The following is a 21976-nucleotide window of genomic DNA, read 5'->3' on the forward strand; positions in this document are numbered from 1 at the left end:
TATACTATCACCTTACTAATGATAAAATAATACCTTCGAAATATTATGAAAGTGTTCAGAATGAAAATACACTAATTGAACAAAAGTATTCAGACACCTATTATTGGACATTAATATGAGCTGTGTCCAAACTTTGCCTATATGAGAGCCTGAACTCTGCTGGGGACACTTTCAATGAGGTGTCTAAAAATCTGCAAAGTAATGCCAGCCCGTTCCTCCTCAAAAGCAGAAACCAGAGAAGGTACTTATGTTGGATGCTGGGGTCTGGAGTGAAGCTGACATTGTAACTCATACCAAGGGTATTCCATTGGGTTTAGGTTGGGGCCCTGGGCAGAGCAGTCCATTTGAAGAATATTGTTGTCTACAAAAATTGCCTTGCAAATGCTTGCTTTACGTCAGGGTATGCTGTCATGCTGATACAAACGTTGTCTTCAAACTGTTCCTCTGCTGTACACAGTGCAGTAAAATGTGATCACAGCCTTACACAATTAGCACTTTTCTTAAGAAGAGTATGGGGACCACACCTGAATAATGAAAAATACCCCCATACCACAACACTGCCTCATCCACATATCCCTGCTGCCAGTATGCAACACAATCTAGGCACTTGCCAAATGCAAACACTTCTATCAAACTGCCACAGAATATAGAATGATTCATCACTCAAAATCACTCATTTTCAGTCATCTGCTGTGCAGTGGCGTTGCTCTTTACACCACCTTAAGTGTCATTTACCCCTCATTACATAGTGTATCATTTAAGTGTTGTAGGCTGATGTTTAAAATTATGAAATTTTTCTTAACAAATGCAAAAAGATTCTATATGAGAAACAAAAACAAATAAGAATATTTTAATCTTTACTTTTATAGAATATAAAATTTGCTGTGCCTTGAGCATAAATGTTCCATGTCTAAGAATAATTACTGTGAAAGAATGTATTACACTGAAGACACTTACACATTAAAGATGTGTTATTAGATGAAGACTTACGAATCCTTTATTACAATATTTGAGCTATTTTTGTGAGAATACTAAAGTTACTGTATCACAGAAAAGATAAAGAAGTGAACTGTAATGTATTGCAACTGTACTTACAGTAAGAATGCAGTTGCAAATGAAAGAAAACTAAGATCTGAATTTCACATGAAACAATGCTGGGAAGAAAAGTTCACTATTTCAAATTCTAGGTGACACAGTCAAAAAAGAAGAGATATAACATCTTGGCTATAAAAAGACATTGGAACAATTCTCCTCATATGTAGAACTAAAATCACACCACAAGAGCTTGGTAAGAAAATATAAGAAGCTTTACACACTTTTAATGATATATGGCCTGTGTCATAAGTAAGAGAGAAGAGAGTCAAATACAAACATGTAAAATGAAGTTCATTAGGTCAGCTCTACAAAAATCTAGGAGAGACAGAGTCTGGAATGATTATGTAAGGAGAGACCTGCAAGTGACACTGACTACAGAGGAGAGGATGAGTGCTTTGAGACTGAAGCGGTTCGGTCATGTGAAGTGAATGCACCGAACTCGAACTCCACACCAGTATTTAGAGATGGAGGTACCAGGAAGAAGACCAGTTGGGCAACCTAGAAATTGATGGACAGACTAAGTTAAGGAAGATCTCAAGAGGAGAGGAGTAACATGGGATGTAGTGGGGAGGGAAAAGCTATACCAGAACAGAAACCAATGGAGGCACATTGTTCACCAAGTTACTACCCGGCTCGCTGAAAAGGAAAGCCTGATGATGATGATGATGATGATAATGAAAAAGTCAGCTTCCAAAATTGTCTCAGGAATCAACTGCAATGTTTTTTGTACCATACATCTAACTTTCCGGGATTAATCACAACATTGTATCATTATCTATAGTGAATAATTATAGTTGTTGTTGTCTTCAGTCCAGAGAGTGGTTTGATGCATTTCTATCCTGTGCAAGCTTCTTCATCTCCGAGTAACTATTGCACCATACATCCTTCTGCATCTGCTAAGTGTATTCATCTCTTGGTCTCCATCAACGATGTTTACCCTCCACGCTTCCCTCCATTACTAAATTGGTGATCCCTTGATGCTCAGAACATGTCCTACCAACCTATCCCTACTTCAAGTCAAGTTGTGCCACAAATTCCTCTTCTCCTCATTAGTTGCGTGATCTACCCATCTAATCTTCAGCATTCTTCTGTAGCACCACATTTCAAAAGCTTTTAGTCTCTTCTTGTCTAAACTATTTATTGTCCATGTTAAACTTCCATACATGGCTACACTCCATACAAATACTTTCAGAAAAGACTTCCCGACACTTAAATCTATACTTGATGTTAACAAATTTCTCTTCTTCAGAAACGCTTTCCTTGCCATAGCCAGTCTACATTTTATATCCTCTCTACTTCAACCATTGTCAGTTATTTTGCTCCCCAAATAGCAAAACTCATCTACTACTTTAAGAGTCTAATTTCCTAATCTAATTCCCTCAGCATCACCTGATTTAATTTGACTACATTCCATTATCCTTGTTTTGCTTCTTTTGATGTTCATTTTATATCCTCCTATCAAGACACTGCCCATTCTGTTCAACTGCTCTTCCACGACCTTTGCTCTCACAGAATTATAATGTCATCAGCAAATCTCAAAGTTTTTATTTCTTCTCCGATGAGTTTAATTCCTACTCCAAAATCTTCTTTTGTTTCTTCTCAGCTCATTTAATATACAGATTGAATAACATTGGGGATAGGCTACAACCCTGTCTCACTCCATTCTCAACCACTGCTTGCCGTTCATGCCTCTTGACTCTTATAAATGCCATCTGGTTTCTGTACAAATTGTAAATAGCCTTTCGCTTCCTATATTTTACCCCTGCCACCTTCAGAATTTGAAAGAGAGTATTCCAGTCAACATTGTCAAAAGCTTTCTCTAAGCCTACAAATGGTAGAAACATAGGTTTGCCCTTTGTTTATCTACCTTCGAAAGTAAGTTGTAAGGTCAGTATTGCCTCACATGTTCCATCATTTCTATGGAATCCAGACTGATCTCCCTTAGGTTAGCTTCTACCAGTTTTTCCATTCTTCTGTAAAGAATTAGTGATAGTATTTTGCCACTATGTATTATTGAACTGACAGTTTGATAATTTTCACTTGTGTCAACACCTGTTTTCTTTGGGATTGGAATTATTACATTGTTCTTGAAGTCTGAGGGTATTTTACCTGTCTCATACATCTTGCTCACCAGATGGTAGAGTTTTGTTAGGCCTGGCTCTCCCAAGGCTATCAGTTGTTCTAGTGGAATGTTGTCTACTCCGGGGCTTGTTTCGACACACAAACCTCCCCACCAATGACAAGGTCCGTGGCTCAGGGGGGGTATAACTATCAAAACGTGTGGCTTATGAGCAGCTACTTGACCATTGTACTAGCTTCTTTTCAACTCCCTATGTGTAATCATTATTGTCCTCGCTGGACTGCTGGTAGCACTTTGGCACCCATGAGTTATTTCTTCTTCTGATTTCTTGAGATTTTTTTTACAACCAGCTTCTGCAGTGTTCCAGTGTTCCTGTCTGCCAGCATGTGAGGTCAGCTTGATTTAGCTATGGTTGTACCTTCACATTCTCACTTCAGAATCATACCACCAAAAATCATATTGGGTAGGTTTAGAACAGTTGAAATGTCCCTTATGGATTTGTTACTCAGGTGGGGTTTAATCACCAGTTCAAGTTTGAAGACACTGAGCTCTCCTGGCCAATCCAGTCTGCCATTACAGGTTCTCTAGTGACAACACAATACTGTTCTAACAAATTTTGGGCTTGCAGCCAATCATTGTTTAAGACATCCCACCACATATCAACCGGGCATCTGCCAGTCTTCTTCAGGTGAGCCATTGAAGTTGACAAAGCTCCATTTCACAATATATAGCACACTGCAAGTATTCCATTTAAGTGTCAAAATTAAGTTGACAGACAGCCTACACTTTCTGGCAGCAGTGCCCTCACTGATGGAACCGCAGAACTCAGCTATCGTCTGCATTACCACTTTCCGCAAACCTTCGGTCCACTCTGTCATCTTCAATTAGAACACATCGTGGAGATGATAGGGTTCTATGCACTGTTCCAACTGGTAGCCGCTATCACAGTTCATCAGCTTTTTCACCAGGCATATTTCCACAGATTCATTAATAATGGAGTCCCAAAAAGATGTTGCTGTGGTCAGACTCATCATTCTATCACACTCCATTGAAAGTCCAGTGGAAACACAACATTCAGCATTACTAGACTTGCTTGGTTATAAAAGGTGAGTGCAACATTGATGTTTAGTGCAGCATTCTTTCACAGTGTGTGTGGTCTGCCCTATGTATGCCATACCACATTGACAAAGTATTTTGTAAATTCTGGCCTTCCACAATAATGAGTTGTCCTTCACTGATCCCAAGAGACCTGCAATCTTATATGATGGATGGAAAATCACTGTCAACTGCCATTTACTCATTTACTGAAGATTCTTGATAATTTAAATGAGATGTTGCCCACAAATGGAATAAAAGCCAAAGATTTTGTCAGTGTGTTCTCCTCTTTATCCACTTTCTGATTCTTGGTTTTAACTAACAGTGCCTCATTAATTTGCTGGTTAGAATACTCATTTTCTCTGAACACTATCTTTAGGTGGGCAAGCTCTTTAGGCAAAATATCTAGGCCTGAGACAGTGTGAGCTCTGTGTATGAGTATTTTAAATATGCTCATAGTTTGCAATGGGTGATGACAACTTGACGCTCGTAAGTATGCATCAGTACATGTTGGCTTACAATAAACTGAAGAAGCAAATGTATGGCTAGAAGATATGTCACTCACTACTGTTACTCACTACTGGATGAGCAATGCTGTCTGTACTGCAGAACTCAGGACGCTGCTGATGCAGAGGAAGCACATTCAAGAGGTGTGATCTCAGCTCTCTAGTTGGCAAGTGTTATATAATTTTAATGAGTTCTTCACTCTTTTCATATATCAAAGTCCAGTAGCCAGCACTTGATCTATAACTATAAATCATAATTCTCTTCCCCTGTTGATATTTTTACTTGTATTACCTTTATCAGATTTCTTTGTGTGATTCAAGTTTTCCTATATGCTTTGTCTTTTAGAAATTACCCCTGCATTACTAACATTTATAGGAAGTCAGAACCACCTCTTATTTATAGTGATGTAATGGATTTTGTGGGCACTGGCTTCTGTCAACTAATCCTGCAAAGTGTGATATGAAGGCATTGGCCAACCTACTTTTCCAGAATTTCTATGAAAGCAGTCTGAAGTAACTGAGGTACCTCAGTGTGAGACAAGATGGCCGCTAGTGTAAAAATCTGATGTGTGGCCCTGCGAAAAAAGGTCAATTATGCTGTTAAAAAGAAAAACTGTAACAGTTGTAAGGACAAAATAACAAAGCTCACAGAACGTATGTCTAGTTTACAATTTATTATCAGTTCATTGAAGATGGATATCAAGAAACTTAAAGAAGAAAACAGTCTACAGAATAAAACAGACAAAATCACGGCATGAAAGTTCGACTTTGTCAGAGAATTGCTTGGAAGTAAAGTTCAAAAGACACAAACAGATAATACAGAATATAGGAAACTGTGAACAGATCATAAATGTAGTGCATGAAAATCACTTTCAAGCTCTTTTTACTATGGATTGTGATAGTGTTGTTGACAGTTCAATTGTACCACATGGAAAACAAAACGACTTTGTGAATGAGGTAGAACACTGAACATTTCAGCCATAGTTAAGTAAAAGATCATAAGCAAAAGTGCTCTCAAAACATTTGCCACTGATAAGCTGTTCACCTGAGGCATTATCAACTTACATTAGCAAAAGAAACAAAATAAATAGTGCCAAACAAGAGATCACACACAGTAAAGGTAGGCAGAAAACAGTAAGCTCCAAACAGGAAGTGCACATAAAATTGAACTGTATGCAGGCAGCCAAGGGCAAAGTACAGCAACTGAATTTCGGTGGACAAGCAGTCAGAATTTTAATTGCATAATAAAACCAGAGCAAAATTCAGTGCTGCTACATCAATGAGCCAGGAAAAAAATTCCTCATTGAGCAAAATGGACTTTATCACTTTCCCGGTGGGAACAAACGGTGTCGCAAGAAATGAAAAAAAGGATCTCTTAATCTCATTAAAAAGAAAACTGTATGAGCTGAGTGGAACAAACATTTTTGTTTTTTCAGTGCCACATCTTTATGGCTTGAGAGAATGGTCCTGTGTAAACAAACAAGTTGGAAATGCAAGACAGACATGCAAAATATTTGCAGGTGGTTTGAAAATGTAACTTTTGTGAACATCAGCAATTTGGGGAAAAGTTTCCACACATCACACAATTTTCATCTAAATCAACAGGGAAAGAAGGTTATAGTAAGTGAAACAGAAACAGCATCATCATCATCATCATCATCATCACTATCATCGTCAGAAGCAGTAGCAGCAACTGCAGCAGCAACAACAGCAATAGCAGCAGCAGAACCAACAACAACTGGAGCAGCAGTACAGCACTGCTTTAGGTCACTTAATGAAAATTTTTTATGGTTTCAAGCCAGGAATAAAATAAAAATGTGAAAAATCAGCCTGCAAACTCACAGATAAGTGAGATATTTTTTAAAATTTAGGGTCTTGAAAGTAAAGCTGAGATACTGGACGAATTATTGCCAGGAAATAAGTATTCTTTCCTATCTTCAACTTTTGTAGTCCTGTCTTCCTCAGCTGCATGTAATATTGTGGTATACTGTTAATTTTTACTTGTTGACCATCTAACTACAACTGAAAAAATTTTTTTCGTGCCATATGCGTTTTCCTTCTTTCTTTGCAAGACATCTTCAGTGGCCTGGAATATGCACATATTTTTACTACTTGGTTTACATTTTGGGGCAATGTATACATAGGTTATAAACAATTCTGGTGGTTGATTTTTCTGTGGCGTACTACTATTTTAAATTCTACTTAAGCTTCCGTGGATGATTTTCTGCATGTTGTGCTTTAGTTCCATTTTTGGCACTGTTCTTTTTCTTATAATTGCCATTTAGGTTTTTGTTTTCCACACTTCACAGCACTAGGAACTGAACACTTGTTTTGATGCTATGTTTTTGTCACTGACTGTTGGATTGTATTGCCAAATATCGAATGTTGTTGCCAACTTTTGAATGTAATTTTTTAAAAATATATCTGTGATCTGATTGTGTGTGTGTGTTCTTGCATTTGTGTAAGGTATTTGTCATGGTTGTTCATTCTCATTACTTTCATGTCTTGTTCCATGTTTGTGGGTGGGTCGTTATGGTGTTTTAAGTGTTCTGCAAATGTGGAATGGTTTGTTTCGTACTTCCAACACCTGATGTATTCTTTGTATCTTGTTTTAAAATTCCTGCATGTCAGGCCTATGTATATTGCATCACAACTTTGTCATTCAAGTTTTTATATTCCTGATCCCTGGAATTATTCCTCTTTGTTGTTGATTGGCTTAAGTTTGTTTGGAGGGTTTGCACAGTTTTATATGCTATTTGGAAGCTCTGTTTCTTTAGTATGTTTACCACTCTGTATGTTAATTTATTTGTGTAAGTCATAGTATACCATCTGCATCTTTTCTGTATGATTTGTCATTGTGTTTGTGTCTTGAGTGTGTTTGTGAGTTTGCAGCTAGCTAGTTATCTTGTATTCAGGAAATGTGCACCACATGTTTTCATACCCACTGTTCCTAGCTATTTGTATGATTGTACTCATTTCTTTTTCGTAGTTTATCTTGTTGAGTGAGATCCTGTTTAATCTATATAAATGTGTCTTAGTGTAGCAAGCTTCTCGTTGTGGGCTTGATTAGATGTGGAATGTGTTACTTGTCTGTGGCTGTTATTTTTCTGAAGGCATTAAATGTATGTTTGCCTTTTCTTTTATTATTGTTGTGTCAAGAAAATTTATTCGATTTTCTTTTTCTTTTTCAAGTGTGAATTTTATGTTCTGATGTGCTTTGTTGACTTCAGAATGGAGTTCATCTATTTTTTCATTTGGCTCATCTAACAGACAAATAATGTCATCCACATAACTGTACCAATATATGATTTTAAATCTTTCATTAGTGGTTAACCTTTTGAAATATCTGATTTTCTGGATGACTGATAAAAATGTTTACTAATATTCCTGATATTGGGGATCCCATAGGCAGTCCATCACTTTGCAGATAATATTCATTCTCAATCTGGAAGTAGTTTTGTTTGGTTGTCAATCTGAGCAAATCTGTTATTTCTGTTATTGCTTCTGTAGTGACGTTGTTGTGGAATGTGAGATTTTGTTTGATAGTTGACTACTTCTTGTATGATAGTGAGATGAATAGGAACATCATTGACAATAAGGTAATAGGTAATACCACCAGATTTGGGGTACATCCTTGCTCCATATCATGCTTCTGACACTCTTCCGAAATGCAATATTTGGCAATACAATCTGACAGTCAGTGACAAAAACATAGCATCATAACAAGTTTTCAGTTCCTAGTGCTGTGAAGTGTGAAAAACAAAAACCTAAATGGCAATTATAAGAAGAGGAACAGTGCCAAAAATGGAACTAAAGCACAACATGCAGAAAATCATCCACAGAACCTTAAGTAGACTTTAAAATATTACTATGCCACAGAAAAATCAACCACCAGAATGGTTTATAACCTATGTATACATTCCCCCAAAATGTAAACCAAGTAGTAAAAATATGTACATATTCCAGGCCACTGAAGATGTCTTGCAAAGAATGAAGGAAAACGCATATGGCACGAAAATTGTGTTTCGTTCAGTTGCAGTTAGATGGTCAACAAGTAAAAATTAACAATGCATTGTAATTCTTCCCTATATTTATCTTAACACTGGCTTAAACGAGGACAAATAGAATACTATGTACCAGAGGGTTAAAATCATGGAAGCAGTTTTTTGCAGATCTCGGTACCGCAATCATGGTCCTGTTATCAACATTTCAAATGAAATAGAGTTTAGAGCAATAAATCTTAGTTGGGCATGTGTAGAGAAACAATTTGAAATTACTGGAATCATATGTGATGTAATGAAACTTATCTGAGTATGTATTTGCCATTCCCCTGACTCAGATGAAAAAACATTTTTAGATAATTTAGACAGTTTACTCTGCCACATAACAAAGTGGAAACAATATTTAACTATAATTGGGGGAGACTTCAATTTAAACTATGATATAACATATGACAAACCCGGTGTAAATAAGTTACTAAATATGCTAAGGAAGCACAATTTCCTTTCATGTCAATTCAGAACTGACAAGACTAAATGCGTGTTTAGCTAATGTTTTTGTCAATTGTGCTCATGATATGAACTCCACCGGTGTAAAGGAATCTGATTTCTCAGACCACTCCATGTAAACAGTAGAGTTAAGACACTGTTGAGCACTTTTTAATATACATGTGAAAGCTTTTAGAAACAATGTTTTATTAATTAATCAGTATGTGTATAACAAAAACTACAAACCCCAGTACACATAATAACCACCGAGTAAATGCAACACAATGGAGTAAACAAAAAAACTATCAATATCAATTTACAGATGAATGGAAAAACTGGCATAAGCCAACCTTGGGAAATATTAGTTTGGATTCTATAGAAATGTTGGAACATGTGAGGCAATACTGACCCTATGGCTTATCTTAGAAAATAGATTAAGGAACGATAAACCTATGTTTCTAGCATTTGTAGACTTTGAGAAAGCTTTTGACAATGTTGACTGGAATACGCTCTTTCAAATTCTGAAGGTGGCAGGGGTCAAAACAGGGAGCGAAAGGCTGTTTACAATTTGTACAGAAAACAGAAGGCAGTTACAAGAGTCAAGGGGCACGAAAGGGAAGCAGTGGTTGAGGAGGGAGTGGGGCAGGGTAGTAGCCTATCTCCAATGTTATTCAATCTGTATATTGCACAAGCAGTAAAGGAAATGAAAAAAAAAATTGGAGTAGGAATTAAAATCCATGGAGAAAAAATAAAAACTCTGAGGTTTGCCGATGACATTGCAATTCTGTCAGAGAGCAAAGAACCTGGAAGGGCAGTTGAACAGAATGGACAGTGTCTTGAAAGGAGGATATAAAATGAACATCAACAAAAGAAAAATGAGGATAATGGAATGTAGTTGAATTAAATCAGATGATGCTGAGGGAATTAGGTTAGGAAATGATACACTTAAAGTAGTAGATGAGTTTTGCTATTTGGGGAGCAAAATAACTGATGGTGGTTGAAGTAGGGAGGATATAAAATGTAGACTGGGTATGGCAAGGAAAGCATTTCTGAAGTAGAGAAATTTGTTGACGTCAAGCATAGATTTAGGGGTCAGGAAATATTTTCTGAGAGTACTTTTATGGAGTGTAGCAATGTACAGAAGTGAAACATGGACAATAAACAGTTTAGACAAGAATAGAATAGAAGCTTTCGAAACGTGGTGCTACAGAAGAATGCTGGGAAGAGGAATTTGTGGCACAACTTGACTAGAAGAAAGGATTGGTTGGAAGGACACATTCCGAGGCATCAAGGGATCATCAATTTAGTATTGGAGGAAAGTGCAAAGGGTAAAAAAATCATAGAGGGAGACCAAGGCATGAATACACTAAACAGATTCAGAAGGATTTAGGTTGCAGTAGTTACTCAGAGATGAAGAAGCTTGTACAGGATAGAGCAGCACAAACGGCTACATTAAACTAGTCTCTGGACTGAAGACCACAACAACAACAAGATTACTTTACATATCACAACATGTCCCCTGAAACTGACATCTACACACAGTACGAAGTCTAAGTGTATAGTCACTCCTTCACTTATTTCACAAGACTACAGTTTCTTACACATGGTTCATGTATGGCATTGCTAAGTGGTTTTGTGAAAGCATTCGCTAACATTTCTTCAAAAACCAGATGTTCAACATTAATAACCCCTGACTCAACATGCCTTGTTATAAAATGATACTTTATAGCTCTATGCTTTGATCTAGAGTTTTTCACTGGATTCTTGGCTAACTGAATGGCTCCTCTATTATCACAATACACTGTAAATTGCTTTATGACATTGCTTGGATCTACCTCAAAAATAAGTTGTTTTAACCACAGTAAATCTTGAACAGTTGATGCCAAGGCCATATACTCAGCTTCATAGTTTTTTGTTTTCTACTAGACCATTAAATTAAAGAGTTTTGCAATTTTATGTATGAACCAGTTACTGTGTCTGTCATTGATTTTATTTCCCCAACCTGCATCACTGAAGGCCATTATTTCTCTGTTGCCATCTCTAGAAAATTTTAGCTTGTAATCCATAGTCTAGTACCTTCCGCCATGGGAGTTGAACACGTGGCAGAACAAATGGACGTGGTCAGCCCATAGAGGGTTCCGGGGGCTATTCTGCGCAGCGGCTCTCATGCAGCGAGGGCACCACCACTAAGCCACGTGCCGACAGTGGCCAATAGCCACTCCCTCCGGTTTTGTATATAGGGACCCGCTCTGCCCTAGTCCAGCCAGTCTGGTACTCATTCTGGATTTCGTTTCTATCTCGGCGGTACTGCGTTCTGGTCATTGCGCGTTGTTGACATTTGCCTGGCTCTGGTTCTGAGTGGATTTATGTTTGGTGTTTGGTGTTGTGGTTTCCACAAGCCTCCGTTCTTATCTCTTCCTTGTTGTGTCGCTCATAGTCGGTTGTGGTTGGTTGTTGTCAGTTGTCGTTGGTCTGTCGTCCCACTCGTCCTGTGTTTACCCAGTGGTGCGTGCTCCACCGCCGGTGGCTTCCCCACCTGGCGGCTCCGGTCTGCAGCCCAAGGTGTTCCCACTGTTGGTTGTGGTCACTACATTTGGCGACAAGGTAAACGGAACGTAGGAGTATGGAAGAGAAATTACTCACTCGCTTAGAGCAACAGCAGCAGCTCATGCGACAGCAGCAGTAGCAGTTGGAGGTCTTACAGACCTCTCTGCAGTTGCTCTTGGACAGGGTCAATAAGCGGGATTCCCTCCCACCTCTTTCCCCAGGTGCCCCGATTTCAGACACGTTCCCACGTCCGCCGTTGTTCCCACCATTCAACGACGCCAACGAGGATTGGGAAACGTACCTGCATCGTCTGAAGCAACATTTCACGGCCTTTGAGGTGTCGGATGACTCTCTGCAGTGGTCGTTTTTCTTGCCTTGGGGCTTACCGGACACGTTTTTCTTGCTCCGCAAGTTGGCACCATTGGCCGACCCCATGGCTCTCTCCTTTCACGAGATCTGTGTGTTGCTAACTAACTATTATTCCCAGCGATACCACGTGGTTGCGTCTCGCTTAGAATTCCATCAATACCACAAGCAGCCGGGTCAGTCCTACCGTTCCTGGGTGACAGATTTGCAAGGCCTCAGCCGCAAATGCAACTTCACGTGCACCAATCAACAGTGCAAGGCATCATATGCAGATTCGTTAATTTGGGATATGGTCGTTCAACTGGCGCCTGATCCAGAGGTCCGCACTGTGGCGTTAAAGTTGGACAACCCCTTGTTGGAAGATATTCTGCGTATTGCCCATTCCTTCGAAATTGCTCAAGCGGCGAACGAACAACTCATGGCGCGGCCCCAGGTGGCAGCGGTCGAGTCAACTTCCCGCTCCACTCCTTATCGCCGTCGACGGGGTGCGGTCTCCAGAGGGCACCACCATCAAGATTCCTTGCTGTCTGACGTCTCTATGGGCGTCCGAACTGCCGGTCGCCCCTCGACGTCGGCTGCGTGGCCCCCTCCCTTCGTGCCCCCAGTGCTTCTCGGCCCACACTCGAGCTGACTGTCCCCATCGCTGGAAGACCTGTTTGTTCTGTGAGAAAGAGTGCCACCTTCGATCTGTCTGTCGTAGCCACTCGATCTGCCCCCGTCCCGCCCCTGCGGGCCAACAGGAGGCCGTCCATGCTTCACACGCAGTTGCCCCTCGGACCGACACATTGGCTCGAAAGTTATTCCTCACCCTACGCATCTTTAACGAGGATGTCCGTTTCCAGGTCGATATGGGGGCCACAGTTTCTTTGATCAATCTGACGATGTATGCACGTCTCGGGTCTCCAGAATTGTCCCCACCCTCGCGGCGGTTGATCGCCTACGGCGACGGTTCCATCTCTCTCCGTGGGCAGTTTTCTGTTATGGCCATCTACAAAAACGTTCCCCGGCCCCTTGCCCTATTTGTGGTGGACCACCTGTCTGCTTCGGACATTTTTGGGCTAGATGCGTTTACACAGTTTGGCTTTTCCATTCAAGACGAAGTGCAGTTCGTTTCAACTACGGTTCCATTTCAGGACCTAGACGATCTGTCCGCGTCCTTTTCCTCCCTGTTTTCAGCAGCCCTGGGCTGCGCTTCCGATTTCCAGGCACACATCACTTTACTGCCGAATGCATGGGCTCGCTTTTGTCGGGCTCGGCCTATTCCGGTAGCTTTGCGTGCAGCCGTCAAGCAGGAACTCGATTGGCTTCAGGCTGTGGGGGCTCTCGAGCCAGTACAATCGAGTGCCTGGGCAACTCCCTTAGTGGTCATCAAGAAACCCAATGGATTGCTTCGTTTTTGTGGGGATTTTGAGGCTACGGTCAACGCTCAGTCTTTGGTCGAAACTTATCCCATTCCTCGACAGGAAGACCTTCTCGCTAAACTGGCAGGTGGCGAGTACTTTTCTAAGATTGATCTGGCAGAAGCCTATCACCAATTGCCGTTGGATGAGGAATCGCAGGCCATCGTCGTCATCAACACGCCTTTCGGTCTCCATAAATACAAGTGTCTTCCGTTTGGCATTTCCTCTGCCCCTGCGATTTTCCAGCGGTATCTCGAGCAACTCACGCAACCAATACCGGCTTGTGTCAATTAGCTCGATGATATCTTAGTCATGGGGCGCACGCGCCAGGAACATCTCGGCAACCTCAGTTCCTTATTCCACGCCCTGCAGGCTGTGGGTTTACGTTGTTGACTGGAGAAGTGCAGTTCTTTTCAACCGGAAGTGGAGTACGTAGGATATTGGCTCAGTAAAGATGGCATTCACCCTTCGGACTGCAATGTCGCAGCCATCGATGCCCTTCCCCATCCACAAAACTTATCCGAACTCCAGGTATTTTTGGGGAAAGTCAATTATTACTTGAAGTTCTTACCCCAAGCTGCCCATGTCGCGCATCCCCTAAATCGCCTGTGTCGCAGAGGGTTACCTTACACGTGGGCTTCTGCTTGCGATCAGGCTTTCACCCGCCTGAAGGCGATGCTAAAATCTGCCCCTTGCCTGATGCCTTTCTCTCCGGATCGTCCCTTGGTGGTGGCGGCCTATGCCTCAGCGTACGGGATTGGGGCAGTCCTGGCACACAGGAATGAGGATGGGTCGGAACAACCTGTGGCATATGCATCAAAAACGTTAACCCCTGCGCAAAGGAATTACTCTCAGATCGAAAAGCAGGCTCTTGTCATTATTTTTGCAGTTCAGAAATTTCACATTTACCTGTTTGGGGTGCAGTTCACCCTCCTCATGGATCACAAGCCGTTAGTGTCGCTTTTCGGGCCCCATTCGCACCTCCCAGAATGGACGGCTCAGCACCTTCAGTGCTGGGCGTTGTTCTTGCGTAATTACACTTACACCATCCGCTATAAGCCCACCAGTCGATACACTAATGCTGATGCCTTGTCACATCTCCCAGCAGGACCCAATCCGGCGTTCGACCAGCAGGAAGTCCTGTGCTTCCACATCGACTCTGCCCGCCGGGAGACTCTCGATGGCTTTCCTCTGATGGCCATGCAAATCGCCGCTTCCACACACAGGGACCCCATCCTGTGGCAAGTCCCCCGCTATGTGACCCATGGTTGGCCTCCCTACCTTACCCGACGTTTGAAAACTGACTTCAGCCCGTGGCGTCACATCTCACACAGACTTTCGGTGATGGAGGATGTCCTCCTGTTGTCCACGGACTCGGACGCCCATCGGGTGATCAACCCTCCGGACTTACGCCACCGTGTCCTGCACTTATTTCACCGCGGACACTGGGGGATGTCTCGCATGAAGGCGTTGGCTCGACGACATGTCTATTGGCCAGGGATCAATGGAGACATTGAGCACATGGTCTGTGTTTGCACAGTGTGTGTGCGCCATCAAGCTAGTCCTCCACAATCTTTCGTGCCCTGGCCAACACCCAGCAAACCCTGGGAAAGGATCCATCTCGATTTTGCAGGCCCCTTCTTAGGCTCCATGTGGCTCCTCATCATTGATGCCTATTCCAGATAACCATATGTGGTTCGCATGGCGTCCACCACCACTGATGCCACCCTCACCTCCTTGGCCCAGGTGTTGGCCATTGAAGGCCTTCCTCAGACGTTGGTCACAGATAACGGGCCACAATTCACGGCGTCCTCATTCCAGACCTTCTGCTCCGCTAACGGTATCAAACACATTCGCTCTCCCCCCTTCCATCCTTCATCCAATGGTGTGGTGGAATGCCTGGTCCGCACTTTCAAACAGCAGCTGATGAAATCAGTGGAGCCGTCCGCCACCACCTCGGCCATCATCGTGTTTCTAACTACCTACCGCACTACAGCGGTGGCCGGTCATAGTCCTGCCAAACTCCTTCACGGGCGACAACCTCGGACCCTCCTACACCTCCTGACACCATCCCCTTCTGGGCCCCGCTCCCACCCCTCCCGGTGCTACGCCACGGGCATGGCCGTGTGGGCCCGCTCCTATGGCGGCACACCTGCATGAACGCCCGCTACAGTGACAGCGGCTCATGGGCGGCGAGTGACGACCGTACAGACACGCAGAGGGCTCGAGCGTCACCACCATAACCAGCTCCACCCTCGGGCCCCTGCCTTGATTCCTCCCCCACCGCCTTCCCTGCTTCCCAGTGCAGACACGTCCCTCGAGGTGGAGCCCTTCCCTTCAACCTCCATCTCCTCGCCGGCTCTGCAGACACCCCTTCCGCCTCGCCGGGGTATAGAGACGGCCATTGACCTCCTGCCATCTAATGACACCTTGATGGATGCCGCAGACAGTCTGCCCTCCCCTTCCCCAGTGGTCCCTCCGGCCGTCTCACAACCTGTGCCCTCGTTCCGCCCGCCTCGGCATCGTCCGGTGCATTTCCGCCCCTATGCACCAATTTCGGGGGGGAGGGATCTAGTACCTTCCGCTGCGGAGGTCGAACACACGGCAGAACAAATGGACGCGGTCAGCCCATAGAGGGCTCCGCCTCCGCGGCAGCTATTCCGCGCAGCGGCTCTCACACAGCGAGGGCCCCATCACTAAGCCACGTGCAGACAGCAGCCAATAGCCGCTCCCTCCGGTTTCATATATAGGGACCCGCTCTGCCCTAGTCCAGCCAGTCTGGTACTCACTCTGGATTTCGTTTCTATCTCGGCGGTACTGCGTTCTGGTCGTTGCGCGTTGTTGACATATGCATAACTCTGGTTCCGAGTGGATTTACGTTTGGTGTTTGGTGTTGTGGTTTCCACAAGCCTCCGTTGTGTATCTCTTCCTTGTTGTGTCGCTCATAGTCGGTCGTGGTCGGTTGTTGTCAGTTGTTGTTGGTCTGTCGTCCGACTCATCCTGTGTTTACCCGGTGGTGCGTGCTCCACCACCAGCGGCTTCCCCGCCTGGCGTCTCCTGTCCGCAGCCGAAGGCGTTCCCGCTGTTGATTGTGGTTACTACACATAGTTCCCTTTAAATATCTAAACAATATTTTTACTGGCAACCTATGAATCTTTTTAAAGTAATGATTATATCTGCTCAGGAGATTTACAGCGAAACACATATCAGGTCTGATTCATCTGCTTCAAAGTCAAAACTAAGTTCAAGTGGTGTTGAGATCAGCTTGGATTCACTCATTCCAAATTTCTCCAGAACTTTTTTTGCATAGGATTTCTTGGATATCCAAATTTTTCCTTTACCATGATCCCATGTAATTTTCATGCCTAGGCACTGGCGTATCTGTCCTAAATCTTTCATTTCAAGAAATCTCTTCAAAGAACTTTTGAATTGGTCCAAAACACTTCTGTTATTTGAGAATAATAACATATCATTGACATATAACGCTATGATGACTAGTTTGGTTCCATCTCTGTGAAAATAGATACATGGATCAGTGTTTGATCTGTTCAGTTTCAGTTTTCTTAACACCTCATCAATTTTTTGATTCCAGTTGTTACCAGCCTGTTAGAGTCCATAAACAGCTATCTTCAGCCCCAATACTTTTCCAAGAGTTGCAAAATTTACTGGTGGAAAGACATAAATTTCTTCCTTTAAGTGTCCATAGAGATAAGCAGTAGTGATGTCAACATGGTCAATCTCCAGCTCTTTTTCGAGCTGCCATAGACAAGAGATATCTAATAGATACATGCTTGACCAATGGTGCCAAGGTTTCCTGATAATCAACACCTTGAACTTGAGTGCATCCTTTTACCACTAGGCATGCCTTAAATGCCTGGTTTACTGCTAGTCCCAGGTTTTATTTTTAACACCCACTTAGTCTTGAGTGCTCTGTCCCCCCTAGGTAGCTCTAATTCTTCAAATGTGTTATTACGAACTAGAGATGAAAATTCTTTCTTCATTGCCTTTTCCCATTTTTCATTATTTGTCTCTTCCAAAGCTTCTTTGACATCAATGTCTTCACCTGGAAGTTCTTCTTTCAAATAGTAAGTAATGTGATCAGGCATGCCTCGGGTTTTGGTTTTCTGTTTGACCTTTGAGCTTGGTTTTGATTCTCATGACGCTTGTCTTGAGTTTCAGTTTGTACTGAATCACTGTCAAAGGCATAAAAAGGTTGATTATCACTGTCATTTGATTTAACTACTTCAGTTTGTGAAGTATTGACGTCCTGAAGAACCGTTTCTTGTTCCAATCATAAGGCATTTATAGTCTTAGGTTCCTCTGTCTTCGAACTTGAAAAACTCTCATCCTCAAGGAAATTTACATCCCTGCTGACAACTGCCTGGCCAGTCTCCCTATTGATGAAATGATAGCCTTTGGTTGCCTGACACTAGCCTACAAATGTCAACTTCTGTGACTTCTTATCCCACTTCTTGCGATGTGAACCATTGCACTGCAGCCAAAAATTCCCAGATGTGGTAAACAATGCTTTCTCCTATGCCAAAGTTCATATGGCACCTTATTTCTGAGTGTAACAATATTAGGAAAATATTATGAAAAGGAAAGTAGACACACACAACCAACTGGTTTCAGTTGCCTGAGACTGCAGTCATGTGTGTGAATTGAATTCGTGCGCGCACACGTCTGTGCGTGTGTGTGTGTGTGTGTGTGTGTGTGTGTGTGTGTGTGTGTATTGTTGACAAAGGCCTTAATGGCCAAAAGCCTTATTTATTTGTGACAGTCTTTCTGTTGTACCTATCTGCGACTCAGCATCTCTACTATATAGTGGGTGGCTCCTTTCCTTTTCATAATATTGTTACATTCTATCCTGGATTATCTCCAAGTGTAGTGGATGGTGAACAATTTGACAAGTATGTAGCTGTAGACACAGCTTCAGCCCATACTCCTTTGGTAGGTTAGTATCGAACTTCATAGTATGAGCCTTTTCAACCAATGTTCTGTTAGCTCTCCTGGCAGCACCATTTTGCTGTGGACTGTAACATACTGTAAGCTGGTGGATGATACTCTCAGAAGCCAGAAATCCTTTTATTTCATCGTTGACATACTCCTTTCCGCTGTCAGACTGCAACTTCTTGATATTCCTGCCTGTCTACACCTCCACCATGGCTTTGAATTTTTTAAATATATGTGTTACCTCAGATTTTTTCTTCAAGAAATAAACAAACTTGAGTCTTGAAAAATCATCAATAAATGTGAGAGAATATTGATTTCCACCAACAGACGATGTCTCCATTTGCCCACACAAATCAGAATGTACTAAGTCTAAGATGTGTTTGGAATACCTTTTTGCTAGGTTTGAATGGAAGATGTGTTTTCCTATAATGCACAACTCACAGGGATCCTTAGCCACAATATCTTCATTTAGTCCTGTTGAAACCTTTGGCAAATTCAGCATATTTTTGTGATTCATATGTCCTAGTCTGTGATGCCATAAGAATCCACTATCTCTTGTATAGTAGCATTGTTTCAGTTCACTTGTATTTAAACAATAGATGCAATTCTTAGGCAATGCTTTGGCAATTAGTTCACCTTCTGCATTGTAGATGAAGCCACCTTTTTTGTTAAAAGTCACTTTATGCCCTTTGCTTACAATTTTACTAACTGAGAGCAAATTTACACATGAGTTTGGGATATGAATAATGACAGATGCTTCTACTTCTACTGTTATATCACCAGTATAGAAGGTCAGATCAACACATCCAGTAGTCTCTGCTATGAAGCCATCACCACCCACACTGGTCACTGAGCTATTACATAGCTTGACATTGTGAAGCTTCCTTCCATCATTAGTAATGTGAGTCAAGGCACAGGAATCTAAATACCACATATCCTCTCTGTGAAACCATTTGCCATCAACAGCAAGAAAATCTTCTTTTGTTTTGTCTGTTTCCTAAATAAATATCCTCATTATTTTTTTAAGAGCTTCCTCCTTTTCGTCCTTGCTAGAACAATAATTAGCAATACAATTCGGTTTACTGCACTTGTAGCATTTAATAATGCATTTAGTCGGCCTCTTCTTATTTGTACACAGAGCAGATTCTTCATTTCCATTTGTGTCTTTGGGTTTGATGTCTTGTAGCAGTTTCGCTTTAATAGAATCTCCCGTGATATGTGTGCCACTGTTATCAAGTGTCATGATCATAGACTGAAAATGTTCAGGTAATCCAGCCAGGAGCAAAGTTCCTATCCATTCTTCATTCACCACAGACTTCATTTCATTTAAATTAAATGCAGTCATTATTATACGATCACAGCAGTCATTTACCGACTTGCATTTATCTAATTTGGTAGTGATTAATGATCTAAGCAATCCCACTCTACATGTGAGTCCTCAGTATTCAAATGCCTTTTCTAAGGCCATCCAGGCTTCTGCTGCTGTCTTTGTGTCTCTTACATGGGAATAATTAATCCTGTTGATGAAAAGTGTAATCCAGAAATGTGCCTTTTTGACTCTCTTCTTCCAAGAATTGTCCCATTTCGTCGGATCTGAAGGAGCATTTTCAACAAATCCCACAATTCGTCATGGACCAAATACACCTTCATGGCAAATTTCAATGTCAAGTAATTTTCATGTCCAGTCAACTTTTCAACCACTGGAAGTCCAATTGAGATTGTACCATTCATTTTTAGCTTTGAATGAGAGAAAAAATATCAGCAGTTTGCATGCAAGAATGATCAGTTGGCAAAGTATGAATGATTAACAAACACGTAACTTCTGAACCAACTCAGGATTTCCGTGGACGACTTCAATTTTAACATTTATAAAACCTTATCTTCACACCTGTGCTGGGTCCATAAACATTTGTTGGGCATTTTTTTAATATACACATGAAAGCTTTCTGAAACAATGTTTTATTAATTAATCAATATGTGATTAACAACAACTACACCCCAGACCACATAATAACCACTGAGTAATTATAACACAATGGAGTTAAAAAAATGTCTATATCAATTTACATGTCTTAACAGACACTTCATACGAGGTGATGGAAACAAGGCTGCATGAAAGTTATCAGATTCCAATGCACAAACAATTTATGAAACATTCCACAACTACTTAATAGGTACGTTAAAAGCTAATATTGTTCCAAAGAAATAATTTAAAAAATAAGCTACTGCTGTTAAAATGCCTTGGCAAAGCAAATAATTCTAATCAAATTAAGGACATTCATATAACCATTAACAAACTGTATAAGAAAGAGCTACAATAGGCTAAACAAAGATACAACACAGTGCCATTAACATATTCTATAAACTTTTTTCTCATAGAAGCAGTTTTTCCTGATCCTCTCAAACTATCCAAGGTGACTCCAGTCTTTAAGAAGGGCAGCAAATCAGATCCAGCAAGCTATAGGCCAATTTCACTAATTCCAGTAATAAAAGTTTAAAACTCGTCAAATCATACCTTAATAAAAGGAAGCAAGTAGTGCGTTCAGGAAGTCATCTGTCAAACACACTAGGGCTTCAACACAGGGTGCTACAGTGATCTAAATTAGGACCACTTCAATTCCTTGTACATATAAACAACTTACCAAGGTACAGAGATGTAAAGACAAATATGTATGCAGATGATAAATTTTTCTGTCTATAAACTATGTATTTGATAACCTTGCTAGAAGTATGAATTTGCCAAAAGAAAATGCAGTATCATGGTTTAATGTGAATGGTCTACTTTTAAATGAGAAATAGATTGAGACTATGTGGTTGAGTCTAACAAAGACTGTAAAAATAGAAAAACAAAATGCAAAATTTTTAGGTATCATACTTGGCAATAAACTAACATGGAACTCTCATGTGGAACACATAGTAGTTAGGCTGTCAAGAGTTATATTACAGCTGAACAGACTTACGTGCTGTGTGACATCTGAATATGTAAGGACAGCATTCTTTGCTTTTTTTCAATATGTTTTAGGGCATGAGTTAATACTCCGGGGCAACACAAAAAAAGTATGAAATTCTGTTGATCCAGAAGAAAGCAATCAGATTAATGGCAAAGGTAGATTAATAGGATACATAGTAAACGATTGTTCATTGAATACAGAATATTAACAGTTATTAATCTATATATTCTGGATAGTGTTAACCATATACTTGTTGAACTACCAAATTTAGGTGTAACAAATCAAAGGTATGACTACAGTACAAAAATCTGTACTTCTCTCCTCTTGCTACAAAACAGATTAACAAAAACTAACAATAGTCATATGTACATGGAAATTAAAATATGTAATAAATTGTCTAAACATACCTCAAGCATGCGAGTCAAAGTATTTAAGGAAAAGTTACACAACTTCTCATTAACTAACTCATTCTATTCATTAGAAGAATTTTTAGAAA

General features: G+C 41.3%; 1 protein-coding gene across 1 annotated transcript in view; it reads right to left on the reverse strand.

Annotated features, from left to right (window-relative positions):
• The window catches only part of LOC124712074 (phenoloxidase 2-like), a 229089-nt gene that overhangs the window by 45424 nt on the left and 161689 nt on the right, over nucleotides 1–21976 (reverse strand). The gene's annotated exons all lie outside the window — the stretch shown is intronic.

Source organism: Schistocerca piceifrons, chromosome 8 (assembly GCF_021461385.2).
Source record: "Schistocerca piceifrons isolate TAMUIC-IGC-003096 chromosome 8, iqSchPice1.1, whole genome shotgun sequence".
NCBI classification, from domain to species: domain Eukaryota; kingdom Metazoa; phylum Arthropoda; class Insecta; order Orthoptera; family Acrididae; genus Schistocerca; species Schistocerca piceifrons.